Source organism: Tupaia chinensis, unplaced genomic scaffold, assembly GCF_000334495.1.
Source record: "Tupaia chinensis unplaced genomic scaffold, TupChi_1.0 Scaffold000075_1, whole genome shotgun sequence".
NCBI lineage: Eukaryota > Metazoa > Chordata > Mammalia > Scandentia > Tupaiidae > Tupaia > Tupaia belangeri.
This window is the reverse complement of record NW_006159535.1, coordinates 1,082,970-1,090,874: the sequence shown is the minus strand read 5'-3', so window position 1 is coordinate 1,090,874 and position 7,905 is coordinate 1,082,970. Positions and strand designations below refer to the sequence as shown.

The following is a 7,905-nucleotide window of genomic DNA, read 5'->3' as shown; positions in this document are numbered from 1 at the left end:
CGCTCGGGGAGCCGCACCCCCCCGCCCCCCCCCCCCCCGCCCGCGGCCCGCCGGAGTCCCGCGCTCGCCGCTCGGCCGCCAGTGCACAGCGCGCCCGCGAGCGCCGGAGGCGGGGCAGCAGGCCTCCCCCCGCAGGCCCCGCGGGCCGGGGAGGGCAACTTTCTTCCCGAGTGCCGGAGCCTCGGCGGTGGCTGGGCGGAGAGGCCAGCTCCGAGTGCGGTTGACGACCCTCTGCTTGCCCTAGTCTAGGGGAAAAGGACCCAGACTCTCTCAGAAAGCTTTCCCGGCCGATCTGAGTGAGGAACATCTCCAACGTTCCTGGATTCCTGAGTCTTGAAAGTAGAAGTAAGGGAGCAGATCTGAGAATTATATACCAGACTTGGATCAAGTCAGTTAACCCTCTGTAAAACGAGGAATTCAGATTTGGTGGCTCTTTAAAACTAGGTCAGTATTTCTTATAGTGTGGTCCACACCCCAGGGTCCCCTGGAGAGCGGAAGAGGCACTTGTTAACAATGCATGTTACTGGGTCCTCTGGAGGGCCCCGGGAGCTGTCTCCATCGTATGATGAGATATGGACCATCTGGCTCTGAAAACTCACGGGAAACCGGGTCCTTGGGAATCAGTCCTGCAGGTGCCAGTTTGATTTTCCAACAAATTACACAATCGCTTCAAACTCAAAATAATGTCACCTGATCCCCACTTACCTCTGACTGCTATTACAGTATTTCTAAGGCACTGGAAGTCCTAAATAAAAGGTATCACTTCACTGTTACTGCATAAAGCAGCGGTGTCTTTAAAGTATTTCTCCATTGCGTTTCTGTGGCAAATTTACCCTCTTAAAAGTCTAAGTTCATGTATGACCTGTGGTCACAGAATCTTGCCTAGATTACTTCATTAAATGTGGAGCTGATGACTCAAACTAGACCCAAACTAAATGGTAAGGAATTAGAGATTAGAGGTTTGATAATGCATCTGGTTAACATAAACTAAAGAAAAGAAAATAGTTGTCCATTGTACCCACAATTTGGTGAAATTATTTCAAAATATACCCCTGTGAGTACCAGGATGATTCAGGTAAACTATTTGAAATGCACAACTTTATTGGTTACCTATGCTTGCATTATTTATTAATGATACTTTGTATCACAACAAAGGTCTATAAAGCAAGAATAGATTATATGTATATATTCTGGTTCTAGGGCATCTTTTCATAAAACTGCTTTGCCTGATAAGGATATGTCCTGGGGCCAGCAGTTGGCGGTATGGTGGTTAAGGCACTGGACTCCCACATAGCTCACCACAGTTCTAATCCCATTCCTGGAAGCTTGCTCTCTCTTTCTTTCTTTCTCTTTCTTTCATCTCTCACCTCTCTCTGGTGAGCACACGTACCTTGTAACAAATTTAAAATGATAATAATAAATAAAATTAAATAAATGGACATTTTAAAGGATATTTGCTAGTCTGAGAGCCGATTTCAGGGAGAGGTTGAGCAACAGGGTTTGTGGAGCAACCTACAAAGCATTGTCTATTTTCTTTTCCTTCTCTGCTCTATTCGTTTTATTCCTTTTCGTTCTGTATCCCTTGCTTTCTTTACAGTAAATGCTTCAAAATCAACATGGTACTGGTTTTCCAAAGAACATGTTTAAATAATTTCCTAATTGTCCTCATATAGGCATCAATGCTGCACTCTCAGGAAACAAAAGGATTGTCATTCCACAGTGAGTCAGTACGTTGAAAAACGTTCAGAATATAGTGCCTCAACGTATTTTCAGGTGTCTTCCATTAGAGCCTTCTAATTACCTCTGGTCTGGATATTAAGTTATTACCTATGTTAAATCAGCAAATTAGACTAATGGCAAAAGCACTGAAACAGATCCTCCACACTTTGAAGTGAAAATAAAATGCAATGCTAATGCCAAAGAGAGACACACCTCATTCTTTCGAAATGCACTGGGCATGTAAACAGATGGCTCCCGTGCTTCCATCTCTGAGTGGGAAGGAGTACGTGTTGCCGTGTGCCTTCATGCCTACGGTTCCCCTGCACCAAAATACAGCACGGTCTGATAATACAGCATGAGGTCATGTACTATCTCTTATCCATTACTCACACGAAGTTTCTGTATTCATAGCAAATGACCCACCAGGCTCAACGGCCCACCTAGGAGACCTTGCCTGCTCCAGTTGTGGTAAACGTAACTTCTGGAAGTTGATTTAACTGAAAACACACCTGTGACTTGGTATGCATGCATGCAGTAACTCACTGGTGAGAACTACAGCAGTAAACATTCCGTATGTACCTGCACACTGTACAAGCAGGTGAACCAAGGGTCATGGACACAAAACATGGTCTCAAGAGCTCAAATGAGCTGGGCATGCTTCTGCCTTAAAAGAACTAAATTTGGGCCTGCCTGTGGCATGGTGGTTAGGGCATCTGGATGTCACCTGGCTGACTGCACTGTTTGAGTCCTGGACCTGGTAGCTTGAAAAACACACCAGGGGCATGGGCATGTGTGTCCAAAATGCCAAAAGAATGAAGAGGTGGAAGAGAAGGGATTGTGGCATGACTGTTCCCCACAGGAGGTGCTTTCTAAGTTTCCCTCCTTCTCTCTCTCTCTCTCTCTCTCTCTCTCTCTCTCTTGGGAGCACAGCTACCTTCTGGCAAATTAAAAAAAAAAAAGTTCACCATTCTTTTCTTTTTTCAAGAATTATTTTATTTATCTTTATTTTTTAAATTTGACCAGAGAGGGACAGAGTAAGAGGGGGAGGAGGGAAGCGAGAAAGCAAGCTGCCAGGTCTGGGATTCGAACCGTGGTTGGCCATGTGGGAGTCCAGTGCCCTCAACCACCATGCCACCTGCCGGCCATTAGGCAGCAACTCCCCTCTGTCACAGTGCAGTCCTAGTGAGTTGTGGTTTGCTGTCTTGCATCCACACTAGACTATGAGTTTCCGGCCTTCATCGTTCCTTGGGGACTGTCAGAGCAATGGCCATGGACTTTACCCTGGGAGCTAATTTTAGTCTTGAACTTGAATGCCATGTTGAGAAGGATCGTGGGGCTGCGTCTAGGTCTGGCAAGAAAGAGTACAAGTCAAATAGCGACTGGTTCTCTGCTATGGGCACAGAAGCCGGTAGTGCCGACAGTGGTATCAGATGGTAACAGGATAAATGATTGACCTGGGAGATAAGTGAATTTTAAAACAACGTAAAGACAAACCAGTGTGTGAGGCGCACCAGTAGTTTTCGTTGCCTGGAAGGCTGAGGCAGAAAGATCATCCTAGATGGTAACACCCTGTCTAAAAAGAGAAAGTGAGCGTGGCGTGTATGTCTGTGGTCCTGTTCGCTGGGGAGGCCAAGGCAGGAGATATCCACAGTGCAAACGTGTACCTTCATGCCTGCAGTTCTGCTGCACCAAAACACGGAAAGAGCGACCAGCAGATGGTGTAATGGCTATGTAATGAACCGTGGTTCAAGTCCCGGACCTGGTGGCTTAAATTCACGCCAGACATACGTGTGTGCATGCCCAAGGTCCCAAGAGGAGAATGGAGGAGAAAGGATTGTGGCGTGGCCATCTCCCCTGGGGGGTGATTTCTCACTTTCGGTCTCTCTGTCTGTTGTCTGTCTGGCGAGCACACGCGCCCTATAGCAAAAATCTCCAAAAAAAAAAAAAAAAAAAAAAAAGAAAAAGAGGGGGGGGGAGAGAGAAAAAAAAAAAAAAAAAACAAGAAAAAGAGTGTGAGGGAGAGAGAACATAAAGTATAATTAGCTTAAGCTGGTATAATATTTGTTAGTCTGAAGTAGAATGAGACCATCTTATTATTTTCCTCATTAACAATGTTGCTACTAAACACCCCTTTGTTAATATTCTACTTTATCTCTGCTTACCCCAAGGAACAATCTTGTGCTACCTTATTTTTTTTTTTACCACTTTGGGAGCACTCCTATAAGCCTGGATGAAAATAGCCAGCCAGGAAAACAGCTCTGTTCTTCTTTGTCCAGCAGTCCAATCACGCCCTGCAAAGGCCCGAGAGCCTTATCTCACTCTCAGCTTGTTTCCTGCCAAACCTGGAAACTAGCAGCAATCAATGTTGGCTAATCGCTCCTTTGACCAACGTGATCTTTCTGACCATTGTCCTGATACAAGTAGAAAGCAGTGTTTAACAACATGCCAGTATGCACTGCCAGACGAATTGGAGAGTCCAACAGTCTAGAGTTGAAGCGAAATGAAAAAGAATATGCCGGGTTTCAGGGAAGGAATCTGTGAGAAGCACCAGGCCCGAAGCCTGCCGTGGACCTCCCGGCGTTAGCCGTGATTACCGAAACCATTGTAGTCAGTACCGTGGGGCTTAGAAGGGCATGAGCTCAAAAGCATTTTTATTGACCTAGTACATAAAAGTATTAGATTAAAAAAAGTCCCACGACTTACTTCATTTTACACAAGAAAACACTGAAAGAGGCCTTAGAGTAAGATATTTGCCTAATGGCTCACAACTAGTAGTGGCAGACCCCAAGTTAGAACCTAGACAGGTTTATATCAGAAATAAATTAGAACACATATCTTATGTGTGTGTGTGTTTCTGCTATAGGACACATGCATTCACTGGAGAGAAAGGCACAGAGAGAGCAAATAAGCACCCCCCAAGGAAGATGATCACCCTTTGGGATTTAGGGCACACATGCACCCAACACATTTTTCTTTCTTTCTTTTTTAAAGAACGATTTGTTCAATTTTGACTAGAGAGACACAGAGAGCAGGAAAGTGAGAAAGCAAACAGCCATGTCTGGGACTCGAACCACAATCAACCAGCACCTTAACCACTGGACCACCTGCTGGGCCCCAACCCAGCATGTTTTTCAAGACACCAGGTCCAGAACTCTGATTTCCAACTTTCTCTCTCTTTCTTTCTCTCTCTCTTTCTAACAAACACACATGCCCTGTAATAAACTAAAGAAAAAAAAAGAAATTATTGAATGAAATGAAAACTAAGATACAAATTGGATTTAAATGATCCCTAAAATATGATGATTAAATATAATGCATATCCTGGGGCCGGCAAGTGGCATGGTGGTTAAAGGAGCTGGACTCCCACATGGCCAATCACAGTTCTAGTCCTGGACCTGGCAGCTTGCTTTCTCACTTTCCTTCTCTCCCTCACCAAATTTAAATGAATAAATAAATAAAGTTAAATTTTTTAAAAAGCAGAAAATTTTTAAAAATTAATAACGCATATCCGAATCTATAAAACTCCCATGTAATTGACCACAGTTTGAGTCCCGGACCTGGTGGCTTAAAACTCACGCCAGGCGTGTGCGCGTGCGTGCCCAAGATCTCTAGAGAAGAATGGAGGAGAAGGGATTGTGGCAAGGCCATCCCCTGGGGAATGATTTCTTGCTTTCTGTCTCTCTCTTTCTAGCGAGTGCACATGACCTATAGCAAAAACCTCTCCAAAAAAAACAAATAAAATTTTTAGAAAGTGTGATATTGATGAATGAAGAGACAGCTTAGTGGAGCAGAATACGAATTTCAGAAATAGATCCAAGTATATATAATAAAGCTAGCATCTTAAATCACTGGGAAAATATGTACCTTTTAATTAATTACATTGTCCCAGCTAGATTGCCAGATGGGGAAAGATAGAACTGGACCCACAGACACAAATACCAGAATACACCGAAAAGTTTAAGCCACCAGGTCGAGGACTCAAACCGTGGTGGACTACATGGGAGTCCAGCGACATAGCCATTACGCTAACTGCTGGCCCAAAATTGTGAGTGTAAAATACATAATCACACAGGAAAGGACACGTAACGACCAGTAAACGACCTGGATTGGTGGGGAGGCCTTCTAGACTGACTCAAAATCCAGATGCAATTTTTCAAAAGTTACAGAGATCTAGGGCCAGCAGCTGGCTCAGTGGTTAAGGCACCAGACTCTCGCATGGCAGATAACAGTTCAAGTCCTGGACCTGGCAGCTTGCTTTCTCACTTTCTCTCTCTGTCTCTCTCTCCAGTGAGAGAATGTGCCCTACAGCAAATTTTAAAAATGATAATAAATAAAATTGAATAAATCATTTTTTTTCTTTCTTTCTTTTTGGAGAAGTTTTTGCTATAGGGCGCATGCGCTCACCAGAAAGACAGAGAGAGACAGAGACAGAAAGCGAGAAATCACTCCCCAGGGGGGATGGCCACACTGCAATCCCTTCTCCTCCATTCTCTCGGGATCCTGGGCATGCACGCACACGTGCCCGGCGTGAGTTTAAGCCACCAGGTCCAGGACTCGAATCACAGTCGGCTACATGGGAGTCCAGCGGCATAGCCATTACGCTGACTGCTGGTCCCTCCTTAAGCAAAATTAAAGAACAAATGACAGCCCCTGGCTGAGCAGAAGTCACTCCATGAAGTAGTAGCAACAGAGTCAATGAGAGGAAGAACAGGTTCGAGCCCTTGAAAGATGATGACTGTGGGAACCACGATCAGAATGGAGGAAGCAGCACACAGAAAGATGATGAGAAGGGGAAAGTAGACCGGCACAAAAGTCAGGGCAGCAGCAAGAGGAAGGCTGTCGTCCCTGACCAGCAGAGCATGCCCTGCAGTACAGCTACACTTTCTGGTGCTCCAGGACACTCCCCCACCATCCCACGAGCTCATAGAGCTCTGAACAGAGTATCAGATTGGCACTGTCACCTCTGTAGAGCAGTTCTGGAGGTTTTATAGCCACATGGTTCATCCCGGGGGCCTGACAGGGCTCAGTGACTTCCATCTCCAAAAAAGGAATTAAAGCCATGTGGGAGGATGATGCACATAAAAATGGTAGCAAGTGGATTATTCAACCACAGAAGGGCTTGGCCTCCCATTGCTGGGAGAATCATCTTGGTCATGTTGGGGAACAGTTCGTGGTTGGGGAGGAGATCTCTGGGGCTGTGGTCTCCTTCTACTTTCAGGAGGACCTCGTTTTAACCTGGAATAAGATTGCCAGTGGCCAAGCTACCACAGCCTGAATCCGGGGTACACTGGAACAAGTGCTTAACCTACCTCCCAAGGTCATTATGAAATATGAAACTCACACCAACAACATCAAGGACAATTCAAACTTTCAAAATACAAAAATCACATTGTGAACGTACACAAGCAAGCAGTAATCCTTTTCTGTATGTGTGTGTCCGAGATGGATGGCAAGCCTCTGGCCAGTCCTTCTCTCTGCTTGCAGTCACGCTTAGAGGACAGGTTCTGCAGGACACCCTCCAGCATCACTGACTTTGTAAAGCAGAAAAATGGAAAATGGGACTTTGTCAGAGACAAACATGGTTTTTATGGGGTCCCATGGGGGCAGTTCAGCTCTGCATTTTGCTGTGTGCTGTCCAGGTGCCTCTCGGGCATCCTGCTTGCTTGACCCATGCCGCACACAGAGAAGAGCCAGAGCTGTGACGAGCTGTCAGTATTACGAATGTCAGTGCATTCAGAAGCCGCTGTCTGTCTGCAAGTCCTGGAATAACTGCAAATGCTCTCTTCCAGCTCTGCTATTAGATTATTGGGACATTTAAAAAAAGAAAGAACAAGTGAAAAATGGGGAAAAAAATGTTAGTTATATAAAGTTAATCACCTTAATGTATAATTTAGCATGAAGACTAATAAAATTAGAAAAATGGGTAGAAGACACAAATAGACAATTGACCAGAAAATATATGTAAGTAGGTTTCAAACAGGTTAGACGTTCAACTTTGTAACAGAAATCTGAATTCAAACTAAGCTGAAATACCATTTAATTTCTATTTGGCAAAAATGCAAAAGCTTGATAATGCACTCTGTCACGTGGCTCTGTGGAAAAACATCCGTTTATGTTGTTATGAAGAGTTCGGCCCTATATGAGAAAATATGGTAATATCCAGTGAAACTATGTGTAATCCCACTA

At 44.7% G+C, this 7,905-nt stretch overlaps 1 pseudogene; it reads left to right on the top strand.

The window, feature by feature from the left end:
- Positions 1-2,982: 2,982 nt before the first annotated feature.
- Positions 2,983-7,114, top strand: LOC102491789 (eukaryotic translation initiation factor 4E type 2-like; annotated as a pseudogene).
- Positions 7,115-7,905: the final 791 nt, after the last annotated feature.